This window comes from Natator depressus, chromosome 6, assembly GCF_965152275.1.
Source record: "Natator depressus isolate rNatDep1 chromosome 6, rNatDep2.hap1, whole genome shotgun sequence".
NCBI classification, from domain to species: Eukaryota; Metazoa; Chordata; order Testudines; family Cheloniidae; genus Natator; species Natator depressus.
The window spans coordinates 49563188-49588923 of record NC_134239.1 but is presented as its reverse complement, the minus strand read 5'-3'; the positions used below and the strand labels follow the sequence as shown (position 1 = coordinate 49588923).

Sequence of the window (25736 nt, the reverse complement as noted above, 5' to 3'; positions counted from 1 at the left end):
CATCTATTTTCTGGAGTTGTGTGAAATCCAAACTTTGCTGCTCCTTTTCCTGTTTCAGTATCCATCCATGCTGAAAGTAGTAATGGGAACTGTGTGTGCACCTTGAGTGAATATATTCCAGCACAGAGGGACTTCATGAGGCGATATGTACCACCTAAACTTTACCTTAAGGGCGTATGTGGAGTATAGAGACTTGTGCAGTTCCCCAGTGCTAGGGTGAATTTTACCCATTGTGGAGAAACAGACTTGAGATTAATATCTTGTGCATTATGTCCACTTGTTTCTCTCTTTTCCTCAATTTCAGATCTTTTCTATCCACCTTGACACAATGGCAATATAATTTAGTGTGGGATTCATAAATAACCCCAATGCCCGTGCTGTGCTTCCCAGGCCAGAGCAAGTTTTGTTCTTTTGCTTATGCTATCAAGAGTACAGATCACATCTGTCTTGCATGTTTAAACAAGTGAGTCCCTTTTTATTTACAGAATCCCTTTTAAAGAGTCCCACCGTTGACTACTAGCAGTTTCCTTGGTTAAAGCAGCTGGCCAGAGTCAGGGCTTGCAATTTGGTAGGAAAGAAATTTTTATTTGCTTAGAACCTTGCCCAAATCTCTCCGCTCACTATAGAAATTTAAAGCTTGGAATACTTGAGGATGAAATTTGGTGCATTTTGTCAATGTATCATCCTGAATAATGTAGATTTGAGTAAAGGCTAAACATTGCTTCTACTCCCCTGAAGAGTCATTACTTTTATTTAGTATCACAGCTGGCATAGCAATCGGAATGGTAGAGCTTTTACATGTCAACCTGCTTCCCAACTGAACACATCCCTGTGCGTAGACTGTGCCAACTGAACAGTGTAAACTTAGCATACATGTGCAGGTTCTAGGGCTGTATAAGTCAGAACCTATTTAGTATGAAAATACTCTAGCAAAGACCCTGTATTCTAAGAGATGTGAATTATTACCGGTAGGTGTGAGGTATTTGGACAAAAAATCTTAGGATTTGACTGTTTGTTAGATGGTGTGATTCAGCTGTCACAAAATCATAATGGAAGTTCACTTTCTTGGGTGAATGAAAAACTCAATTACTATAAACTATTCAGTGGCAAATTGTACTTGTTAGGAGCAAGGAAGAATGACGGTGTGCTATCAAAATAATCTGTTTAAAAAAAAAAAAACTTGGGTAAGACATCTCATAACATTGTTGCTGTTCAGCCCCAGTGAGTGATGGCAAACTGTGAAAAGATTTAGCTATTCGTTGGTCACAGCAGGCATCATCCACTTGACAAATGATTTGAATGAAAATAACTTCTGTACCCTATTAGTAACTTAGATCTTGGGTGTGTTACTATACCACACACAGAGTCCATAACTGTATCAAAATAGGGAGTTTTAAGATATAGCAGGGATCGGCAACCTGGGAGTGGCCCATCCCTCGGCCCACGCTGCTTCCCACAGCCCCCACTGGCCTGGAGCGGCGAACCGCAGCCAGTGGGAGCTGCAATCGGCTGAACCTGCAGACGCTGTAGGTAAACAAACCATCCCAGCCCGCCAGCAGATTTCCCTGGCGGGCCATGTGACAAAGGTTGCCGATCCCTGAGATATAGGATTTTCTCCTTTAATATGAGTTCCCGGGCGAAGGAAGAAGGGAGCAGGTCAGGCTATAGACTGGTTCTGGTTGGGCTCTCGGGACTGCACTAGGCAAAACTGTGTGTGTTAAACTAGTAGTCAGACTAAACTACAGTTTGGTTCAAAAATTGAGTTGTTACATTTTGCTTCTTTTCAAACACTTCCCAGTGCACGATGCATTGAAACAATAAGGAACTATTTTGTGACCCATTATCCTTGCACTGAGTGTTGATTGAGTTGTAGCCCATCTGTAGCAGTGAAATGTACTGCCCTTTTCTGTGTATTATACTTCTAAATTCCTAAGAACTTTGCCACTGTCAGCCATTTTATTCTCAGCATTGCAGCAACCAGCTAGCACAGTAGGTATGAGAATATCTTTTCTCAGGGAGTTCCAACCTTTTTTTCTTTTTGGTTTACTGTTTTCTTTTATCTAAAATAAATCATTTGCGTCGAGAACTGTTTGCGCTTGAAAATGGAAAACCTAGCACTTCGGTACGATGAGCAGTGGCAGCATGACTGGGCTGCCATTGATGCCAATTTCCAGGTATACTTGTGACCTGGGAGTAATCCATTGCATTGGATTTATGAAATAATGAAGGTGAAGAGAGTAGCTTTAAACAGCCACACAACACCCATTATCACGATACCTGTGATAATAGGCATCATACTACTGTATTCATGGGCATGTTAAAAGTGTGCAATGCTCAGTGCTCTCTGACATCTCCTCTTCCTTGGAGCAATGGAAAGGAGACTCAAAAAGCAAAGTGACAGAGAAGAAGAATAAAGCAGAAAGTTAGAGACAAAAGAGGCATTGATATATTAAGTTGGTCACTAACATCATGAACATTTTTATGAAGATAATTGTGGCCAACTGGGGTGAGTAAATATTGTTTTTCTTCCCTAAATGTTTATGGGTTGCTATCTACTCTAGTAGCTGGGGTGATCCAAATCATTCTAATTGAAACAATCATATTGTTTATCATTCTTAGTAACTTTTTCCTATGTACGCATTCTGTTGTGTTCACAGGATATCCTAAGATGCATGTGGTCACTAAAGAGAAGCCATTCTGCCTACACTATAAACTGTGTAAAAATGTTTAATTCAGCTGAAATAAAAAGCTGATATTTTATATGTAGTTGTAACTCCTGATGGCTGAAGCAGGCTAGAGGCAGTCCAGAGCAGTGGCCAAGTATGCATGGTACCCAGGAGGTCAAACGGTATCAGAAGCAATCCAGAGCAACGGTTGAACTAGTTGCAGGGATCGGTAGCTGGGAGATAAAATCCAAGGGGCTCGATCAGTGGGTTAGGGAGATAAGGGTTGGGTGACGCAGCAGGGTGGTAAGGCAGGGCCAAGTGAAGTAGGGTCAGACAAGGCAGCAGGTCAGGGTCAAACAAGACAGTAGAGTGGCAAGGTAAGATTATGCGAAAGTAACAAGGCAAGGCTACCAGCAGGCAATGATCTGTTGTTCAGACAGCTTTCTCCTCCTGTTGGGGATCTTTATATTGTCCAGGTAGCTAATGAGAATGCGGTCTGTTCACCACATTGAATCTGAGCAAAAATGCATATGTATTTCTCTAGATATTTATGTAGCCTGGACCTTTTTCTTACTACCTGACTTTATATTATTTCCACTAATTCTGATGCCTCCAGATAGTTAGCATTTCTGTTGTGCATAAATGTGCTGTGCAGCCTCTGTCAAAAAGATGGTTTGTTTGAAAGGAAAACAGTATAGCAGCTTTTGCTGATTCATGCTGTACCTTAATATCCTGCTCACACAACTAAATTACCCCTTTCCTCCGCATCTTCTAAAATAAATTGCCCTTTATTTCCTTCTTCTCTCTTCACCCCTTCCCCCCACATGCACACTTCAGGGGCACCTGTGTTAGTTATACGGGACTCAAAAAATCATTGCCCTCCAATTTCTGGAGCAGGGGAAAACTGAATTAATCAGCCCGTTAAGCAAACCTCTAGGACTCTGAGACAAGACATTGGAAAGTGTTTACTTAGGATTAAAGTAGTCTTGAGGAAGTTCTGCCTCCTTCTTTCTGTGCACGCCTTTGTGTGATGTAGCTGGCCACCTAGATGGCGTAGGGGAGTATAGCCAGGGCCCTGTCCATATGGGGACATGGTGTACTCTTGAGGGAGTAGGAAGTTAGGGTGACCATATTTCCTGAAGGAAAAATGGTGCACTGCATGGTACTGGCCCGAGTTGCTCACCCAAGGCCCATCCCCCAGCATGGGGCTAGGGCTGGCGTCTCTGTGTTGCCCAAGCCCTGCTTGCACCCTGCACAAGGCTGAGGCTGGCATCACTGCTCACCCAAACCCTGCCTGTCCCTACCTGAGCCCTGCCTCCCTCCCACACGGGACTGGAATCGTCACTCGCCAGCTGACGCATGTTCTTCCTCACCCCACTTTTTTGTCAAAACTGAAAAATTGTCCCATTTGTTCTTGCAAACTGATCAACTCGGTAAGGGCAAACAGGACAACTGCCCACTTTTGCCGGAAAAGTTGGGATGGCCGGGACAGGGACTGTCCCAGACAAAATGGGCCATATGGTCACCCTATAGATCACCTGTATGGTCATCCTACCTTTTTATTCTTAATTAAATTAAAATAAACAAGCTTTTTGTTTTCTTTTTTTAACAAAGTAAAACTAAATTTTATTCAATGTATAATAATGTAAATAGAGCATTTCACTAATTTAAAGGGAAATTTACATGATATTTATACCTGGCCTATATTCTGAGGACAGCATAATGAATTAGCATTTTCTGCGATTACATTCCTTAGCTAGGCTTTCAGGGCACCGTGAAACAGGACTTCATAAATCATTTAGACTTTTTATAAATCATTTAAAACTGTAAATTTCATTTTAAAACTCATTTTTCATCAAAATAGGCGTTTCTGAGCCTCCTTCATACACTGCCATCTTGTTGAAAAAAATTACATTTGTAACGGACCGGATTTGAAATGCTTATTGAAAGACTGTAAACCAGTTTCTAAATTTTATACTACTAATTTGAAACCCTAAAGAACATTCTAACTCTGTCTAAAATTAACCCGCAGGATGTGGGTGTATATGTGCTGATATAAATGTACATGTGCTGATAGAGGAGTTTGGTGTAAGATTATACTAGCCACTACTCACAGCCCATTTATTTAGTAAACAATTTCTCCTTTTAATCATATCAGATCCTGCTCAGAATATGCACTATGGTACAAGAATGTTTCTTACCTTCTTACGTTTCAGAGTAGCAGCCGTGTTAGTCTGTATCTGCAAAAAGAAAAGGAGGACTTGTGGCACCTTAGAGACTAACAAATTTATTTGAGCATAAGCTTTCGTGAGCTACAGCTCACTTCATCGGATGCATTCAGTGGAAAATACAGTGGGGAGATTTATATACACAGAGAACACTGTAACGAGAGTGATCAGGTAAGGTGAGCTATTAACAGCAGGAGGGCGGGGGCGGGGGGCAGAAACCTTTTGTAGTGATAATCAAGGTGGGCCATTTTCAGCACTTTACAAGAACAGTAGGAGGGGATATAAACAAGGGGAAATAGTTTTACCTTGGGTAATGACACATCCACTCCCAGTCTTTATTCAAGCCTAAGTTAATTGTATCCAGTTTGCAAATTAATTCCAATTCAGCAGTCTCTCATTGGAGTCTGTTTTTGAAGTATTTTTTGTTGAAGAATTGCAACTTTTAGGTCTGTAATCGAGTGACCAAAGAGATTGAAGTGTTCTCCAACTGGTTTTTGAATGTTATAATTCTTGACGTCTGATTTGTGTCCATTTATTCTTTTACGTAGAGACCAATGTTTGGCCAATGTACATGAAGGAGGGGCATTGCTGGCACATGATGGCATATATCACATTGGTAGATGTGCAGGTGAACAAGCCTCTGATAGTGTGGCTGATGTGATGGCCCTATGATGGTGTCCCCTGAATAGATAAGTGGACACAGTTGGCAACAGGCTTTGTTGCAAGAATAGGTTCTTGGGTTAGTGGTTCTGTTGTGTGGTTGCTGGTGAGTATTTGCTTCAGGTTGGGGGGCTGTCTGTAAGTAAGGACTGGCCTGTCTCCCAAGATCTGTGAGAGTGATGGGTCGTCCTTCACAAATCAGACGTCAAGAATTATAACATTCAAAAACCAGTTGGAGAACACTTCAATCTCTTTGGTCACTCGATTACAGACCTAAAAGTGGCAATACTTCAAAAAAAAAAAAAAAACTTCAAAAACAGACTCCAATGAGAGACTGCTGAATTGGAATTAATTTGCAAACTGGATACAATTAACTTAGGCTTGAATAAAGACTGGGAGTGGATGGGTCATTACCCAAAGTAAAATTATTTCCCCATGTTTATTCCCCACCACCACACCCCACTGTTCCTCAGACATTCCTGTCAACTGCTAGAAATGGCCCACCTTGATTATCACTACAAAAGGTTCCCCCCCGCCACTCTCCTGCTGGTAATAGCTCACCTTACCTGATCACTCTCGTAACACCCATTGTTTCATGTTCTCTGTGTATATAAATCTCCCCACTGTATTTTCCACTGAATGCATCCGATGAAGTGAGCTGTAGCTCACACAAGCTTATGCTCAAATAAATTTGTTAGTCTCTAAAGTGCCACAAGTCCTCCTTTTCTTCTTACCTTCTTAGTCTCCTTTTCCCAATCCATGGTATGGATGACTATTCTGGAGCAAACCTCTTGAACTTAATATAATAGATAAAGGCACAGAAGAGGGAGTTAATGGCACTATTTAATTTCTCCGCTTCCGTGAACCAAGACTGAGTTAGAGGCATGATCATAAACTATTGCTACTGCTGTGACTCATGTCACATTAGTAATGAGTAAAGCACTGTCCCTCAAGAAAGGCAAGATGACTTGGTGTTTGGCACAGAATAATGTGTTCGTTCTTTCTCCCATGGAAACAAACAGGAAAAAGTAATAGACTTTTGTAGAGCAAAAGAAGAACCAAGCCCTGGTCTACACTGGGTGGGGGGGGCGGGAGAGAATTGATCTAAGTTACGCAACTTAGCTGAAGTCGACGTACTTAACCTACTCACCATGGTGTCTTCACTATAGTGAATTGATGGCTGCCGCTCCCCTGTCGACTCTGGCTGCACCTCTCACGGCACTAGAGTACAGGAGTCGACGGGAGAGCGCTCAGGCGTTGATTTAGACTAGACGCGATAACCCCTGCTGGATCGATCGCTGCCCGCCTATCTGGCGGGTAGTGTAGACATACCCCAAGAGGCATGCAAGTGTTAGAGGAAGAACTTGAGAGCCCCACACTAGCTGTGTCTATCTAATCCCAACCACCTGTTCAGAGAAGTAACAGTGAATCTGTGTCGAGGGGAAAAAGTGGCATGGTAACTGTCCTGTAGGGTTTGTAAGCAAATGTTATACAAGTGCTGAGCATGTAGACGATTTTTCTTCTCTTCCACTAACTCTTCTCTGTCCCCCTTCTGCCACTGTTAAAAATAAATAAATAAAATGGTTAAAAAAAAAATCTGGATGCTGATGTGGGCTATGTAGCAGTTTTTAAGCCAAACAGCTGTGTGGCACTGTATTAAGGTCTAAATAAGAAAAGCCCTTACTATCATACTTACTTAAATTTAGTTCAACATACAAATTAAATTTGAATCAAAGCCACATGCAAAAACTGGAAAGTCTTATTTAGCTCTAAAAACCCTGTCTTTTTGGCCATACTGAAAATTTGAAGTCTGGGATTTGCTGGCATTGTCCGAAAACACCTGCCTGAACTTTTCTATGGTTTAAATACATTTTTTTTTAAACAAGTTTGAGGACACTTAGTCCTCCCCACCCAGCTAGCTTACTTTGTATTCAGAGGTCCCTCATACCTTCAAAATGCGTTAAAGGATAGTGGGGCTTTATGCTCCTAACCCACCCCCTTTTTTCCTCCAGAACTTTGGTTTGTGGCCATGCTTCCTTTTTATGTGGGTATTTTTTACTTCTAATAATTTTCCTTTCCCAGCCACTAGAAGGGGTTTATTAGTGGAAACATTTAAAGTTAAGTTGAAACTTTTAAAACTTCTTGTGGCTGACATTAACATCAGGGACATCTTCTTTTTTTTTTTTTTTTTTTTTTTTTTTTTTTTAGTCAACTCACTTTTAGGCAGCCTTTGGCCAGATTGATATCATCAGTGAGCACACTTCCCCTACAGAGGACTTGCGAAAAACCTCCAGAAGGCCAGTAGGACCCAGTTACTCAATATCTGTTCTCTAAAATGAATTCTCAAACTGACTAGTCATCTTCTCAATTGTAGCTTTCTTTTCAAGTCGACGTTTGCAGATTGAGGAGACGAGTGTACCTCCATGGAGAGGAAATAAACATTTTGCTATCCACCATTCATGGCCCATTAACTCACGGATTTTTTTTTAACTTTTACTTTGTTTACTTTGTCACCTTCTACCAAGCTGTGAGATAACTTAATATTTGGTGCCTTAGCAGTATTTAAAATGTGAATTTTGGGCCCAAAATGTGAAAACTACAGATGGAGCCCAAACTAAAATGTTTAGATCTGGTTGTGAACTTTTCCAGATTATAGGAGAGAGCAAGGACAGGTATTGTATCGATTTTCCCAGTGTAGTAAAACCATAGAAAATTCATATGTAAAGTGTGTGTGTGTGTAAGTAAAATATATAAATTTTGGCTTTTAACTAACATAATCATATATTTTGATGCATAAGAATATGCAAATGTCTCCTTTTTATATTGAAACAATCCACATACAAGTAATGTGTTTCACATACCAAGATCATATATCACTTTTTAAAACGTCATCTTTGCCCATGGTTGGTTCAGTCCATTTAAAGTTAGGGACCAGTCCAGAAATTGTGATCAGGTTATGAACTAGTCCAATGTGGGAGGTGAGGAATTTGATATAGAATTTTGTTGTGTATATTTACAGACCAAGGACCTTATTTAGCTCAATATGAACTATTAGTGTACAGCACATACTGTATCTTCTTTTCATTTACTAAAAACTGTTCTTTATCTTCCTTTATCCCATAGTAGTGGTTCTTCTGAATAACAATGAGAGGTTACTTGGTTCAGCTTCATTCAATTGCATTTCATTCTGTCTGTGAACACTCAACCAATTTTTTCACAGTCAGTGGCATATCAGAAAACCAAGCTCTTCCAGTATTTTTTCATTACCCACAGGTGTCATACAGAATGGATGCATGATCGGACCCATTCGGCATCTTAAAAATTGCTGACCCCTTATATGACTAGTATGCATTATCTTCATTTAAAAAAAGATCAAATTGTAAATGTTAAATTAGAACTGACCCACTAAAGGTAAAATCTAAAGAGAACAGTTTGTCAACTATGAATGTCGTATAGATGCATGTTACTATATTAGAAATAGAGTAATTTCAAATGTGATAGGACTATAAAGATATAACAAATTACTATTGTCAAGGCACATTCTAAAATGGTTTGTTTATTTTAGACTTGCATGAGTCATCCTTATTCACATATAAAAGACCAGACAAAGGCAGAGCAGTTTTACTCGCTTTGGCCACTAATAAAAATAAGTGAAATTCCTCAAAATGCCTGTCTCAGTTAGATTATTCTTTCTCTCTTTCAGACATATTTCTGTTATGACAGTGGAAAGGTAAAAATGGGTAACTATAATTTAGAGCTGTGGTTATTATAATACCAGGAGATTGTTTAGCCAGTAAATGGCATCTACAAGAGAAATAGTTCTAAAACTATATACGGCTCAGTGAGGATTTTTTATTTTTTTTTAAGTAGTTGTCGTCATACAGTTTTAAATCCTAGCCCTGGGCCATGTTAGATCTCCTGCAAGCCTCCAGATGGGCTGCAGTTACGTCAAATAAAATTCATCTTCTTTTCTTGTTAAATTAAGTGATAACCCTGGGGTGAGACAAAAATACATAAATCCAATTTTGTGCGCTTCGGGTTAGGTGCTCTATGCTAATCTAGGGGCCAGCAATATGAATGCTAGGCAGTGAGGTAGCTCAAAGCTTCTTCAGTGGCAGGCTGCCTAACATAAGTGAGAGTAAACTAATATGCCTTTTTAAAGAAGTGATGCTTGGTTTAAAAAATAATGGTAGTATGAAGAGCAAAAGTAAAAAACAATAGTTGGCATGTTTTCCGCAGCCCACATTGAGTAACACTGTTCAAGTCAGAAGGCTTCATAGATGACCCGTTCATCCTGGAGTTTGTGATCTCTTGATCATGAGCATGAATCAAACATGATGATATTTAAACGGAGACTCTGAAGAACATAAAAACTAAGAAAACTGTGGGTCCTCTACTTAGTGGAGAAAGAGAGCTAATAACAGATGGCATCAAGAAGGCTGAGGTGTTTAATGCCTATTTTCCTTCAGACTTCACTAAAAAAATTAATTGTGACCAGATACTTAACACAATATTAAGAACAAAAAGGAACACAAGCCAAAATAGGGATAGAACAGGTTAAAGAATATTTATACAGTTAGATGACTTCAAGTTAGCAGGGCCTGATTAAATTCCCCCTAGGATACTTAAGGAACTAGCTAAAATAATCTTAGAGCCATTAGCAATTATCTTTGAGAACTCCTAGAGGACGATGAGGTCCCAGACAACTAGAGAAAGGCAAACATAGTATCTATCTTTAAAAAGAGGAGCAAAGAGGAAGTAGGGAATTATAGACCAGTTAGCCTAACTTCGATAACTGGAAAGATACTGGAACATATTATTAAACAATCAGTGTGTAAGCACCTCAAGTATAATAGGGTTATAAGTAATAGCCAACATGGATTTGTCAAGACCAAATCACGTCAAACCAACCTAATTTCCTTCTTTGACAGGGTTACTGACCTACTGGATGGGGGAAAGCTTTAGAAGTGATATCTGCATTTTAGTAAGGCTTTTGACAGAGTCCCAAATGACATTCTCCTAAGCAAACTAGAAAAATGTTTTCTAGATAAAGTTACTCTAAAATGGCTGGACAACTGGTTGAAAAACCATACTCAGAGTAGTTATCAATGGTTTGTTAAACAGGATGTGGAAGGTAATATAGTGGGACCACTGGGGGGGTCTGTCTTGGGCCTGGTGCTATTCAATGTTTTCATTAGTGACTTGAATAATGGAGTGGAATCTATGCTTATAAAATTTGCAGAGGGTGCCAAGCTGGGAAGGGTTGCAAGCACTTTGGAGGACAGGATTAGAATTCAGAACGACTTTGAGAAATTGGAGAATTGGTCTGAAATCAACAAGATGAAATTCAATAAAGACAAGTGCTAAGTATTTCACTTAGGAAGAAAAAAATCAAATGTACAACTACTGAATGGGGAGCAGTGACTGGCTAAGTTGAAGTACTGCTGAAAAGGATCTCGGGGTTAGAGTGGACACAAAGTGAATATGAGTCCAAAGTGAAGCAGTTGCTAAAAAGGCTAATATTATTCTGAGATGTATTAACAGGAGTGTTGTATATAAGAAATGCAGGACTGAAAGTAATTTAAATTCCATACCGGTACGGTCGTGTCGCAACCCCCCTTCTCACCTACACACTTAACTTAATGGATCCCTTTGCATGACTTCGATACATAGCTGTCTACTAGTTTTATTTTAGACTATTGGTAGTAGCTTTAAGGGTATGTCTACACAGCCGATGTTAAAGCGGTGCCGTGACAGCGCTTTAACGTTGGCTGTGTGGACGTATCCTTAAAGCTGCTACCAATACTCTAGAATAAAACTTCAATATTGGAATAAAAGCCTGAAGTAACCTTATAGAAACTCCCGCATTGGCCTGTACAGCTGATCTCGCTGCTGTCCCTGTTCTCATAATGCCATGCCTTGAGATGAATGTGCTGCACGTCGGCCCTTTCCAAGCCACAATTTCACACATGGCATCAGATTCCACTGAGTATAAGGAGGTCCCATACGTGAAATGAATAGCGAGTCCGCTACATAAGTGGTAAGTGCAGTCCATTTCACTGTAATGATACTATTCATCACACTGAATCCTCTTTCGCAGTCAGCGTTGCTTGCAGCAAGGGTGTCCACTGCAAGGACGAGTTTTTTAAACATTCCAGGTATGTGTTTTCCTTCAGAAGCCTTGAATTCCACAAATCCAAGTGTGTTTCCTGTTGATTGATTCTCAGTTGATCAGCCAATGCTCTTATTTCCTTTTCTCCAAAGTGGGGATTCTCTGGATTCTCTTGCCATTTTTCTGGATTCAAAACTGAAATAATTAAGTTCTTATAATCAGAAGCCCTTTCTTCATGTGCTTTGATCTGCTTTGTTTGAGGCAGTTGTGAATAGTTTTTTCCTCATGTTGTCAACGACTGCTTGAATTAATTGAGATGAGTTGATTCTGGGGCTTTTTCCAGCGCTGTTTAGTTTGCTGTTTTTGAACATCATGGATTGTTCAGCCTTCTGGGCTTGTTCAGAGTGAACTCCTGGGTCTGTTTTTTAGACTTTCGATTCTCTTGATGTATATTTTCATTAAGTTGTCTGCTTTTGGAATGGTCATTTCTCTTTCTTGTAACATCTCAGACAAGTTTTTCAGTTCTGTCAGCACATCCAGCATTAAAGAAAGGTTTCTAATAAAATTTACAGAACACAGCTTTGAGTGTAGTCCTTGAAATTTAAGACGTTCACTTCCGACTCTCAACCAGTCTTGTGAGGCCTCCTCGAAGTGTTTTGCCAAAGCAGAGTACGTTTGCCAGACTGCACTGACTGCTTTCCACGTTGACACCATCCACCTTAAATTGAACACTTAGCCTATTTTTTTTTAAGGACGATGTGTAATTCATTGGCATGAGCACTCAGTTCATGAGTTTTTTGGTGATTGGCCGTACAACGAATATAATGCATCCAAAAAAGCCTTAGTCATTTGTACCTCCGGTGACTTCTAAAGCTTCATCAACAGCAAGTCCAGTCTATGGTTGAGGCAATGCCATAATATCATGTTAGGAAAATCCATTTGTAGTAGTTTTCCAACAGCAGCTTTGACTCATAATGTCACATTTGCGCCATCACTACAAAAGCAGATCAACACTTTGAATAATAGTTCTTTAATGAACCCACGACACAGCAAGCATTTTAAACTTTCTCCTTTAATGGCTGCTGCTTTTGCACTTTGCAGCTCAATCGAGCTTAGAGAGATGTTAACCCCTCTTGCAGAATGCAGATTCAAATCGGAAATGTCATGACATACTGGGCACCCAAATTTACCACCCAAAGCAAAAAACCAGTAATTTTTATTTTTGAACTCCTCAGATTGCATTTTTGACCAAACAGCAGGGTATGGTTGAGTCTGTTTGCTTGCCTGGCAATTCAGCAGTTTCATTTGTGTTCTCTCTTTGTGGGTTCACATTGGAGAGAGTCCAGAGAAGAGCAACAAAAATGATAAAAGGTTTAGAAAACCTGACTTATGAGGACAGGTTAAAAAGCTTGGGCAAGTTTAGTCATGAGACAAGACGACTGAAGGGGGGACCTTATAACATTCTTCAGATATCTTAGAGGCTCATTTAAAGAGGATGGTGATCAATTGTTCTCCATGTCAGCCGAAGGTAGGAGGAGAAGTAATTGATTTAATCTGCAGCAAGGAATATTTTGGTTAAACATTAGGGAAAACTATTTAACTTACTATTCAACCAGAATAGTAAGAATAGTTAAGTATTGGAATATGTTTCTAAGGGAGGTTGTGGAAATTGCAGATTTTTCATTGCATCATTCTGATCATTGCAGATTTTTCATTGCATCATTGCAGATTTTTCAGAGTAGATTAGCCAAACACTTGTCAAGGATGGTCTAGATATACTTGGTCCTGTGTCAGTGAACAGGAATGAACTATTTGACCTCTTGAAGTCTCTTCCAACCCTCTATTTCTATGATCCTGTGATAATAGATGTTTAAAAAAAAATCACGCATACATAGTTCAGTTTTGGAATCATGCAAGCAAGGAAGGTAAAATACATGATAGTTTCCCAATGCTGCATTGAAGTGAAATGTTAATTCACCTAGATCCTGTTTTCAAGAGGGAGAAAGCTAATCCATGTCTTTGTTTGCAACCTGAACGATCCTTCCAATATTCTATGTTTCACATTCATTCAACTACTAAAGATATTTAAGTTCAAAGCAGACTGTGAAAAGTTACAAAGGGATCTCACAAAATTGGGTGACTGGGCAGCAAAACAGCAGACGAAATTCAATGTTGATAAGTGCAAAGTAATGCACATTGGAAAACATAATCCCAACTATACATGTGAAATGATGGCGTCTAAATTAGCTGTTACCACTCAAGAAAGAGATCTTAATCATTGTGTATAATTCTCTGAAAACATCTGCTCAGTGTGCAGCGGCAGTCAAAAAAGCCAACAGAATGTTGGGAATCATTAGGAAAGGGATAGATAATAAGACAGAAAATATTATATTGCCTATATATAAATCTATGGTATGCCCACATCTTGAATACTGTGTGCAGATCTGGTTGCCCCATGTCAAAAAAGATATGTTGGAATTGGAAAATGTACAGAAAAGGGCAACAAAAATGATTAGGTTTATGGAACAGCTTCCATATGAGGAGAGATTAATAAGACTGAGACTTTTCAGCTTGGAAAAAAGATGACTAGGGGAGGATATGGTAATGGTCTATAAAATCATGACTGGCGTGGACAAAGTGAATAAGGAAATGTTTAATCCTTCACATAACTCAGTGGTCACCAAATTAAATTAACAGGCAGCAGGTTTAGAACAAACAAAAGGAAGTATTTCTTCACACAACGTACAGTCAACCCACAGATCTCTTTGCCAGAGGTTGTTGTGAAGGCCAAGACTCTAATAGGGTTCAAAAAAGAACTAGATAAGTTCATGGAGGTTAGGTCCATCAGTGGCTATTAGCCAGGATGGGCAGGGATGCAAAACCATGCTCTGAAATGTCCTTAGCCTGTGTTTGCCAGAAGCTGGGAATGGACGGCACAATGGATCATTGATGATCGCCTGTTCTGTTCATTCCCTCTGAAGCACCTGGCAATGGCCACTGTCAGAAGACAAGATACTGGGCTAGATGGACCATTGGTCTGACCCAATATGTTCTTGAGGACATTACCTTTCTAGCTAAGAATGGTAATGATTCTTTCACGAGCCAGTCAGTTATGCTCCTATATCAGCCAGTGAGACCGGATCAACACTACCGACCTATATTGGTAGAACTATGTTGCTCATGAATGTAAAAAAAAAAAATCTACACCTATGAGCGATGTAGTTATATGGACCTAACGCCTCGTATAGACAGCACTATGTCAGTGGGAGAGTTTCTCCTTCAACTTCTTTGAGGCAAGAGGTTTTCCCACATGTTTTAAACATTATAGCCAAAATATTTCCACTAACTGCATTCAGTGGTTTTTAACATCTTAAGTTCTGGTTCCCAAGCATTTTGCTAAGGTGACCTATAAACTGCATTTTGTTTTTTGGGGTGGGGGGACCAACCATTACTTGTATACTGTTGCTTGCTTTCTAGAAGCTCATACAGGGCAGCAGAGTGCTATTTAAAGTGGGTGGGTCCCCCGGCCCCTGTTTCCTCCCTCTCCTCCCTGTCTCAATCCTCCAGCCCCCTCCCTTGCCCAGCCTGGTCTGCAAAGCCCCTGCTTGCGCGCTCTCCCATCCCCATCTCCCCCAAGTCTCCTTGCTCTCATTCTTCAAGCCCTGCCCCCTCCTGCAGCCCCAGCCTGCTGCCCATCCCCTTGCTGGCTCTGGCTGCTTCCTCCATGCTGCCCAGATATCAGCAGCTGGTCCCAACTGTGTGCGCCCTGAATGCACTTCCTTCGCTCTGCTGCCTGGATCCCACTCCCCATGCTGCTGCCCGGGGGAAGTGAAAGTGAGGGTAGTGGTAAGTACAGCCAGGGCATGCATGACCCAACTAGACCCTTCCTCCAGCCCTCTTGGAAACACTGTCTTAAGTGGCATATGCAATCACAAAATGGTGCAACTCCAATTTCAGGCTGAGCTCAATGCACAGTAAGTGCCAATATACTTAATTTTTAAAAGAATTTAATATAGTTATCTCTATTGTGGGGGATAGATGTGTAGTAAACACCTAGCAAGGTGGCACTGCTCCTTTTCTAGAATTGATTTACTTAATTCTAAGGAATGTTTGGATATAAAATGTTTCCAACAAGTTAGAAGATAAATATGACATCAGATTGGAGGAGACTGGATAACATTTCCTAAGTCATTGATCATAGCCAGTAAAATAACATATTTTATATAGTACAGTATATTATAGTTTTCTTCCTTGAACACACATTTCATAAAAAAAACCCGAGGAGTATTAAGTGGGTTTAGCCCACAAAAGGTTATGCCCAAATAAATTTTAGTCTTTAAGGTACCACAAGTACTCCTCATTCTTTTTGCTGAAACAGACTAACACAGCTACCACTCTGAAACACATTTCATAGATACCTACATGTCAAAATCTTACATTTGGGAAGCTTTCACTCTTGTTTACTGCATAGGCAGGGCAAGTGTCAAAGGATTTTTTGCTGTTTTTTTTCTCTCTATTATATATAAATAAAAATAACTTCTCGATAGTAATATGTACTATCCTCTGTTGCATTGGGTTAGATTTGGTCACTCTGAAAACAAAGTTAACCAGGATAGAAACAAAATTAACCAGGAGAGAAGATTTGTGTTAGATGCTCCCATCATGCACAGTAGCCTTTTATTTCTTGTTCACTGCTAGATACATAAGTACATTTTATGAATACGTAACTCAGCAAAATCTGTTATTCCAGATTTAATCTATTTAATCTGTTATCTGTTATTTCAATTTCAATTTATAGATTGCACAGACATCCATAATTGTCCCAGGCACTGAGCTAAGAGTCTTACTGCTTATTGCTATCAAACAAAGGAGACTTCATCCATCACAGCTCTGGATGGCTCTGTTTTTCTTTCATAAAGTTGCCATTTTTAAAATAAACTTTGGGTTATTTTAAGGTATGAATTGAAATTCCTGTATTTTTGTTACAGTAAAAGGTGAATCCATAAAATAAGACTGATATTTTAAAAAGGAATTTCTTATTCTTATGTGGGAAACTGAGTGTACACTTCACCGACCTGATTCTGCCATCCTTACCCAAGCATGAATCCACTGCAAACAGTGAGCTACGGTACTTGTGGAGCTAAGGTACTATTTAACGTGAGTAAAAATTGCAGAATCAAGCCCTCTATGAATAGAACAATAGATGACATGACAATCAGAATTTAAGGGAGAATTACGTGAACGTTTTTTGGAGAAGAGTATCACTTTATGCTAAAAAAAAAAAACTGCTAAATACTGAATCACTGGTTTCTAGTTCATATTCAGCTCATTACTAATTTCCCAGCAGTGAGCAGAATAATGAATATGCAGCTGTGTATATATTACATGTGATAGCTGCTTGCATGTCAGAACACAAGTGGCACATGCATGTTCAGTTAAATAAAAATCTGTCCAGAATGTCTCCCTGTGACAACATTAGTTTCAGTCCCAAACCCCCTAATCATAATTAAAGTTGATTTTTAAATACAAATTGCAAGAATAGTGAATGAGAGACATCACATCCTCAGCAACTATGAAAACTTACTTTCAGGCTTCCTGATTTCTTTGCTGAGCAGGAGAAAGATCTGTTGCTGGGGAAATGGATATGTGGAAGAGGAAGTGCAAGGGAGGGTAGCGGACTTGAACTCCTCATAAAGAGTAAGGGAAGAGTTGTCAGTGTCATAGTTAGGCACTGGGAGGCAGTGCAAAGGCTCTTTGGAGCTTTGGCATCTTCAGAATAGAAACACTATAAATGTGTATCTCTAAACTGGAAGAGCCAGGACTAACCTATCCCTCTACAAATTCGGTTGTGTGAGGTAATTGGCTGAGTGAAGCTAGGCCTTACACTCAGCTTGATGGCATTTCTCTGTTGATGGTCTGTAACATAATAACTTTTGAATGCTGTATCCAATCAATTCCAAACAGGGAATTTTCCAAGCATTAATGGACGAACCCTATCAGTTTTTGGTGAAAGTCAAAAAACTCAGAAGGGTGAAATGGGGGACTGTGACGGGGTCAGGACTCACCACCGCTGGCACCTCCTGCTGGCTGCTCCGGGAATTAGCTCTTGTCAGCTATGGAGCGCCCTCTTGCCCGTCCTCTGCTCCGCTGGTTCAGAATCCACGTTGCTCCCCACTCGGTGGCATCCTCTTCAGGACACTGCCCTCCGGCAGTGCCCACTACTCCAGTCTCACCCCCTTCCGTGGGGGAGGGGGAATAACGACAGTCCTTCGGCTAGCACCTGCCTCAGTGGCCAACCACAGCACCAAAATCTAGCCCCTCACCTCAGGGGCAAGTTGCAGTCTGTCTCGGCCACACTCCTCTGTGGCCAGGTGCAGTGCAAGGAGGAAAAGGGGGGACCCAGGCCCACCCGCTACTCTGGGTCCCAACCCAGGGACCCTGTAGCAGCAGCCTCTCTCTGCCCTCCTTCGCTCCCCTCTTGTCCGCCTAGTTTACCTGGGCCACTTCCCCTTTGGCCCTGTGCACCTTCTCGGCCCTTTCTAGCAGGGGCCGCAGCCTAGCAGGTAACCAGGCTGGAGCTCTCCTCTGTCACCTCCCCCCCCCCCCCCCCAGCCTGCCCAGCACTGCTCTGTCCAAGGTGCTACCTCCTTACCTCATGAGCCTGTCCTCCCTTGCTAGTCAGGGAGAGACTCCCTCTCCTCTGGGTCTATAGGACCCAGCCCGGTCCTGATTGGCTCTCCACAGGCCCTTGCTGATTGGCTGGTGGTCTGTGCAGCCTCTCTGGCCTGTTCTAGCCCTTTTCCTCATGGAGTGGGGCAGGCGCCCCACTACAGGGACGCTCAGGGCGCCTGACATCCGGATAGCAGATCCGTCAGCTTCCGTCAGGTCTGTAATTTTTTATATATCAAAGAACTGGATGAGGGCAGCTATTAACACCTCCCAGCATACCAAAACCCCACCACACGCATCTCAGCTCTTCCCATTGTCCCCAACAGAGTTTTTAAAATGTTGACACCCTAAATGATTTATCTCCCAGAAGGAAAGAAATAACAATGTTATGGGGGAAGGAGCGATTGGAGAGGGAATCACGCACATCCTCTGGTGTTGCGGGAGGGATCAGAGGGAACGATTAGGGGGCGGACACCTGGAGCTTCTGGCACATGTCAGAGGAGGGAATGAGGGGACCCGCAAAGCCTCTGATATGGTGGGGGAGAATGAGGGACACTGGCCTGAGCAGAGGGGGCAGTACACAGGATGGGGGTTGCAAGGAGTCCTTGAAATGGGGAGGAGGTGGGATGAGCACATAGGAAGCTTGAGGGGGTAGGAATAAAGGAATGCAAGGAGCCTCTTGTATGTGCAGTGAGCTTAGCCTACAGAAGCAGCAAAGTGTGGGACAGTTAGTGGCTAACCTAGTGGTTAGTGTAAGGAGAGGGAGGGAGGGAACTGAAATCAGCAGACTAGTTCTCTCAGAACATCTAGTCATTTATTCTCTCTGTATGGAAAGAATAGCTTTATAATGTCCCACAGATGTGTTGAAGTACTGTTAATTTGCATAAAAAGAATGGTAGAAGCCAATTACTTGTTTTGGTGCAGTACTCATGGATTGTGAGGTCAGAGCGTCTTCTGGTGCACACAGCTGTGGAAGCAGTGCTCATATCTGGAGAAAAAAGTCCAGATATGGCCCAGCTTTGTCATCCTTGCAGCTGACAGCTGTCAGAATGGAGTTAGGACAAAAGCTCTTACATAGTGCTCCTTAATTCAAGTGCTATGGCTGTCGTTTAATGTAGAAGATTTGATGAACTGCTAGCCATGTTTTTTCTCTCTCTCTCTCTGGCACTCCCTTTAATTGCAAGTTTCTGCTTTCACATGAATTCAAGATATTCCCTCATCGCATCTCCCTGAATTCTGGAACCACATCTTCTCCCCTCCTATGGACATCATGGTGATTTAGCTGATTTAGCTGCCTGCCTTCCTCTGGGAAGCAGAAGTCACCCTTTAATTGAAAGACCATCTCTTCAAACCCCCCTTCTTCCTCTCCTTCCCTCTTCCCCCCCCCCCCCCCCCCCGGTTTAACCCAAGCAGGACATCTCATTTTTCATCCTTTTTGTAATATCTTTTAGTGATCCTTGCTCTTTAACACTGAGTTTTTTCAAATGGCTTAGGAACTAATGAAGCCAAGACTACTCCTGAACCTTTTCCACCTCACTTGGTCTATGATTGTGCTAAGCTGCTTGATTTGGTATACAACAGCTTTTCCTGTCTTGGAAGCTAATAGGTTAGGCTGAGCCTACATGTGTATTTTTTTCCTCCAGATTATCTCTCTATAGATTTAGAAAAGCTGTTTTTCTAGTAGAGATTAGAAATTCTTCAAAGTTTTGGAGATATTTAAATCTGGCCTTTTGGACAGAATGTGAGATAGTATATATGACCTGTTCGAGGTTTTTATTTTTGTAAGCCTATTGTTCAAAAATTGTTGCTCCTGGATATTTACAGTTTTACCCAGTGGGTAGGTCACCTAGTTTCAGTTGGACCTTTTGCCTGCATTTGCCTCTCTTTCTCTGGACAAAATTGTATCTGTTTTATAAGGAATACATTCTTATTGGTAGAGTTACATTGGAAGGAATGATCTCTACAAATACTAATTACTTGATTTATTTGCAGTCAGGAATGGGACTGTATATTTGGAAAATCCCAAATTATGATTATGTATTTATATTGAAGTAGTGCCTAGGGATCCCAGTCAGAGACCAGGACCTCATTGTGCTAGGCTCTGTACAAACACAAAACAAAAAGACTGCTGTCAGTCTACTATTTGTCATGGTGCCTTCATAAGTGTAAGGGGACTAGTAAAGCAGGACCATCTGTGGGTGTGTCATGTGTGTATGGCAGAGCACAGAGAACTTTGGCTTTTTTTTTTTTTTTTTCAAATAAAAATGCCTCGGATAGTCTCCATATTTTGGTCAAGGACCCAACATTCCACTGTCCCTTCTCCCATGATAAGAAATTAAGACAAGTTGTGACACTGGCAAACAGTGGAGCACAAAGGCTTCTGAGCATTTTAGGTAAAATTTTGAAACGCTCCTAAGACCCATTTTTGAAAGTGAGGTGTTTCAAGCACACAGACTTGAAGCAATGCATAAAGCAAACACGTTGCTTGACTGTGTATTTTATTTTTGCTTGCAAGGATATTGCCCCAGGACAAGCATTCGGTCATAGGGTAGCTGTGGCCACTTTAAAGGCCAGCACTCATGTTCTATGAGTCATCATATCACATAAGACTAAAATTCTACATTTAATTGTTCACAAATAAAATCCAACCTAATGGAAAGTTTGTTGTGAACATTTACCCATTAAGACACACGTTTTGGGGATTGTTTCCTTCATAATTCTAATACTGTTGTTTAGTAACCCAAAATAAATCATTCTCTAGCATCTGTACTGTTACTTGAGATGATAAAGGGCCATTCTGCATGAATATTAAGTACAATAGAACTTTGTCAGTTTGAAATAATGACTAGAAGACCCATTGTGAATTTTTAGATTTTGTGACTTAACAATAGAGCAAACAAAAACAACTAAAAAAAGTGTTCCAAAAGGTTTCTTTATTTTGTTAATTGTTTTAGTTTCCATTGATATTTTATTGCATTTGCTAGTATATTGCATTACGTTATATTTACTAGTATACAGCATTGTGTAAAAATGAAATGTTAATATATGAGGGACCTCACTAGAGCTTCCACTGTTTAATCTTTGGAGAAAGAGTCCAGTTTTCTGTGTTTTTAGGAGTGTAGATTAACAAGGTCCCAGCCAGATTTTGATATTCTAACCCACACTGAATAGGTATTCATTCCATGAATACACCCATGCAGATCAGTGGCTTTACTTGTGGAGTAAGATAAGTAAAGATATCAGAATTTTGTCTGCAATTGGATCTTTTATAATATACAGTGACTTCTGTTTAAATATATCAAAGTTGTTCACATTCATAGATTGAGCCAAACTGAACCACTGCGAGTTACCAATATTTTCCCTATTTTAAAGATGGATAAACTGAAACACAGAGTTGAAATGATCTGCACAAAGCCACACAGTGAGTAAAGGTCAGAGCTGGGATTAACATGCAGTTCTGCTGAGTCCCAGTCCTATATCATTTTGTCGTTGTTCTACCGATTTTCACTTGGATACAGAACTTTTTAACATAGCGGTGGGTCAAGAAAATATTTTAAAAACAAGGTCCAGATTGAGCAAAGACCTATCTGTGTATGGCATGATTTATACCAATTCTTAATAATACTTATCACTTAACCAGGCTTTATACAAACTAAATTTTCAAGACATAAACCATCTGGCCCGCAATCTTCCTCACCCCAGCCATTCACGTCCAAACACCAATTTTGACATGTTGGTTGAGGTGCCGATAGACCACTCCCCATAACTGCTACAACTAACCACCGCCACCCACCCATTTGGTTCCCATTTGGCAGCATTCCACAGCACCTGGAAGCACATAACCTCAGAGCTAATGGGTCTTAGAGATAATTCGCAATGGTACTCTCTCCATTTTATCTCCCTGCCCCCTCAACAACACTCTTTCCCATCCCTCTTCAGAGACCCTTCTCATGAGAGTTTACTATGACAGCAGGTAGTTCGTCTCCTCTAGTTAGGAGCCATAGAACCAGTACCTCAACATCTATAAGACAAAGGGTTCTGCTCTCATTATTTCCTAATACCCAAGAGGAAGGGAGGTTGGAGACCCATACTAGACCTCAGTGCTCTCAACAAGTTTGTCAAGGCTCAAAAATTCAAGATGGTCAATTTAGCAATGATCATTCCAGCGTTGGAACAGGGAGACTGGTTTTGAGCCCTCATGTCACAGAGTCCCTGGGCAATGCTCTGGAATTGCTCCCTACGAAGCCAGTCAGGACTCTGGTGAAGTCTCCTCTCTGTGAGCAGACTGTCTTCAGGGCAAGAAGCTCACACAGATTCCACCTTCCTGGGTCTGACCTCGAATCATTCAGCATCCTCTGCCCCTCTGTGTGCTTCCCACAGCGAGTCCGCCCAGGCGGGGCTCCTAGGGAAGCCAGAGGGTCCTGCACCCCAACTTCGCAGTCAGATGTGACTCTGTCAGCCAGTAAAACAGAGGTTTATTAGACGACAGGAACATGGTCTAAAACAGAGCTTGTAGGTAGAGAGAATAGGACCCCTCAGCCGGGTCCATTTTTGGGGGGCAGTGAGCCAGACAACCACGTCTGCGCTTCACTCCATATCACCAGCCAGCCCCAAACTGACTCGCCCTCCAGCCCCTCCTCCTCTGGGCTTTGTCCCTTTCCCGGGCCAAGAGGTCGCCTAATTCCTTTGTTCTCCAACCCTTTAGCTATCACCTTGCAGGGGGGAAGGGCCCAGGCTATCAGTTGCCAGGAGACAGAGTGTCAGCCATTTATGTACACTGGCCCTTTGCTCTGCAACAATTACACCCCCTTATTGCACCACCTAGAGACTTAAGAAATGCATAGGAGAAACTGAGGCACCCCTACAGTATTCAGAGGAAACATTAAGAGCAGTCCCACTTTGTCACACCTCGACCTTCAGGATGCCTATTTTCATATCTCAGTCCTACCGACTCAGATTTCTCAGATTTACTCTGGGACAAGACCACTACCGGTACAGGGTGCTCCCCTTTGGGCTATCATTGGCCCTGAGAATATTTTCCAAGGTTCTCTCAGTGGTGGCCACTCTCTTACGCTCCCAGGAGGTCATGATTTACCCTTATCTGGATGATTGCCTCCTCAGACCCGGCCTCTCCAAGAGGCTTACTGAGTCTCCAGAGCTGCAATTCATTTGTTTACAGAATTGGGCCTACTGATCAGTGCCCAGAAATCAACGCTGACTCCAGTATAGTGCCTGGAATACATAGGCGCTGACCTTGACTCTTTTAAAGACCAGAGCTCTCCTATCTCACCACAGATTCGTCTCTGGCCACGCTCACGGAGACCATTCAAAAGAGCCCACAAGTATCAGCCAGACACTGCCTACAACTCTTGGGGCACGTGGCAGCAGCTACAGTGGTAAAACCACATGCCAGGTTTTAAATGCAGTGCCTTCAGATGTGGTTCAGCTCAGTTTACAGACCAAACAGGGACAGACTAGACAAACCCCTGTGACTACCCACCAGGGTCAAAATCTCCCTAGACTGGTGGAGAGACCCAACCAACATTTGCAAAGAGATCCCCATCTCACAAAACCCTCTGTCATTGCTTCTCACCACCGACGCATCACTCATGGGGTGGGGTGCACATCTAAATGGCCTTATGATGCAAGGCAAATGGTCACTTGTGGAGATATGCCTTCACAACAACCTCCTCAAGCTAAGGGCAGCCAGGAATGCCTTCGCCCACTTCCTCCTGCTGATCCAACGATCACACAGAGTCCTAACAGATAACGTAGCCTGCATGTTCTGCATAAATTGAGAAGGGGGAGCTTGGTCACCCTCCCCCCCCCCTCCCCCGTGCAGAAGCAATGAGACTATGGAACTGGTGTATCTCCCACATCATCACACTGTCAGAAGCCTACCTCTCAGGCGCACACAACTCACTGGTGGACAGTCTCAGTCGCAAATTCCCAATAACCAGGAGTGGGAACTAGACCCAGTAGTACTTCACAATCTATTCAGGCAGTGGGGAATGCTGACCACAGACTTGTTCGCCACTTACATGAGCAAGAAATGTCCATGTTACTGTTCCAGAGCAGGGATAAGACAACACTCCCTAAGCAATGCTTTTCTCTTCCCCGGGACAGGGACCTTTATGCCTTTCCTCCTTTTCGCCTACTATCGAAAGCCTTGCTGAAAATAAAAAGAGATGGAGCACATGTCATTCTGATCGCTCCTACTTGGTAGAGACAGACATGGTACCCTTACCTGCCACAGGTCATGATGTGCCTGCCAATCTCTCTTCCAGTCACTCCATACCTCCTCTATTAGAACAGAGGACGTACCCTACATCCTGACCTGGCGATTCTCCGCCTCAAAGCATGGCTCCTTCTTGGGTCAAACCTATTCGATGGAGGTGCAGGAGGTATTATTACATAGCAGAAAGTCTTCGACACAACGTATTACCTACAAAAATGGTCCAGATGTTGGTGTACTTCCCAACAAATCTCCTCAACATCAGCAACTCTTCCACACACCTTAGACTATGCGCTGACCCTAAAAAGATCAGGGCAGAGATTAAGCAGTAACATATTAACATGCATTCTTATAGCTATCGTAGACAGGTGAGCTCTAAATAGCTATTTATATTTATGTATAGGTTAGGTATTTATAGTGTTTCATCATAGAATCTAGGCACAGATTAATTGTAGGTTTTGTGTTTATAATGTAAACATTAAGATACAGATTCTCTGCTGGGCTCACCTTCAAATTTTAATAAACATTTGGAGCATTTACCAAAAAAGGGTATCTGAATATACCAAAATATTTAATTATTTTTCCTGTGTTTTGTATAATTATTTTTGCATAAACCAAAAGCAAACTTAACAGAAGGCTGATCTGCCCTGAGGTAAAAACTCAGCTCAAATACATCAGGCAAGCACATATCAAGTAATGCAATCAAGTACTACAACAAAATAAGCTAAAATATGTTGTTCAGCCACTCAAGAGCTAACCTGATTTAAGCCATTTGTCACTAGATACAATTGAAAATAGCAACAGAATTTATAAATCTGCAAACATGGTGTTATAGTGAGCATACCAACAAAATGGGTTTCTTGACAACAGTAGCCAGGTGAGAACTCTCATAATAGCCTTCTTTACCCCACAGATGTTAAGGTCAGAAAGAACCATAAGATCTTCTACTGTCTGACCCCTATATCACAGGCCCTTAAATTTCAACTAGTTACCCCTGTATTGAGGTATCGATAACTTGTGTTTAACAAAAGGATATATCTTTTTGGATTGGAATGCTGATTTGAAGATCTCAAGAGATGAAAAATCCACCCCTCCCCTTAGGACTTTGTTAATCATGGTTAATCGCTGTTAAATTGTGCCTTATTTACAATTTGAATTTGTCTGGC

At 41.5% G+C, this 25736-nt stretch overlaps 1 protein-coding gene and 1 pseudogene across 6 annotated transcripts in view; one reads left to right on the top strand and one right to left on the bottom strand.

Annotated features, from left to right (window-relative positions):
• The window catches only part of SHANK2 (SH3 and multiple ankyrin repeat domains 2), a 615311-nt gene that overhangs the window by 526702 nt on the left and 62873 nt on the right, over positions 1-25736 (top strand). The window lies entirely within an intron of this gene.
• LOC141988368 (E3 SUMO-protein ligase KIAA1586-like) lies at positions 11405-12908 on the bottom strand (annotated as a pseudogene).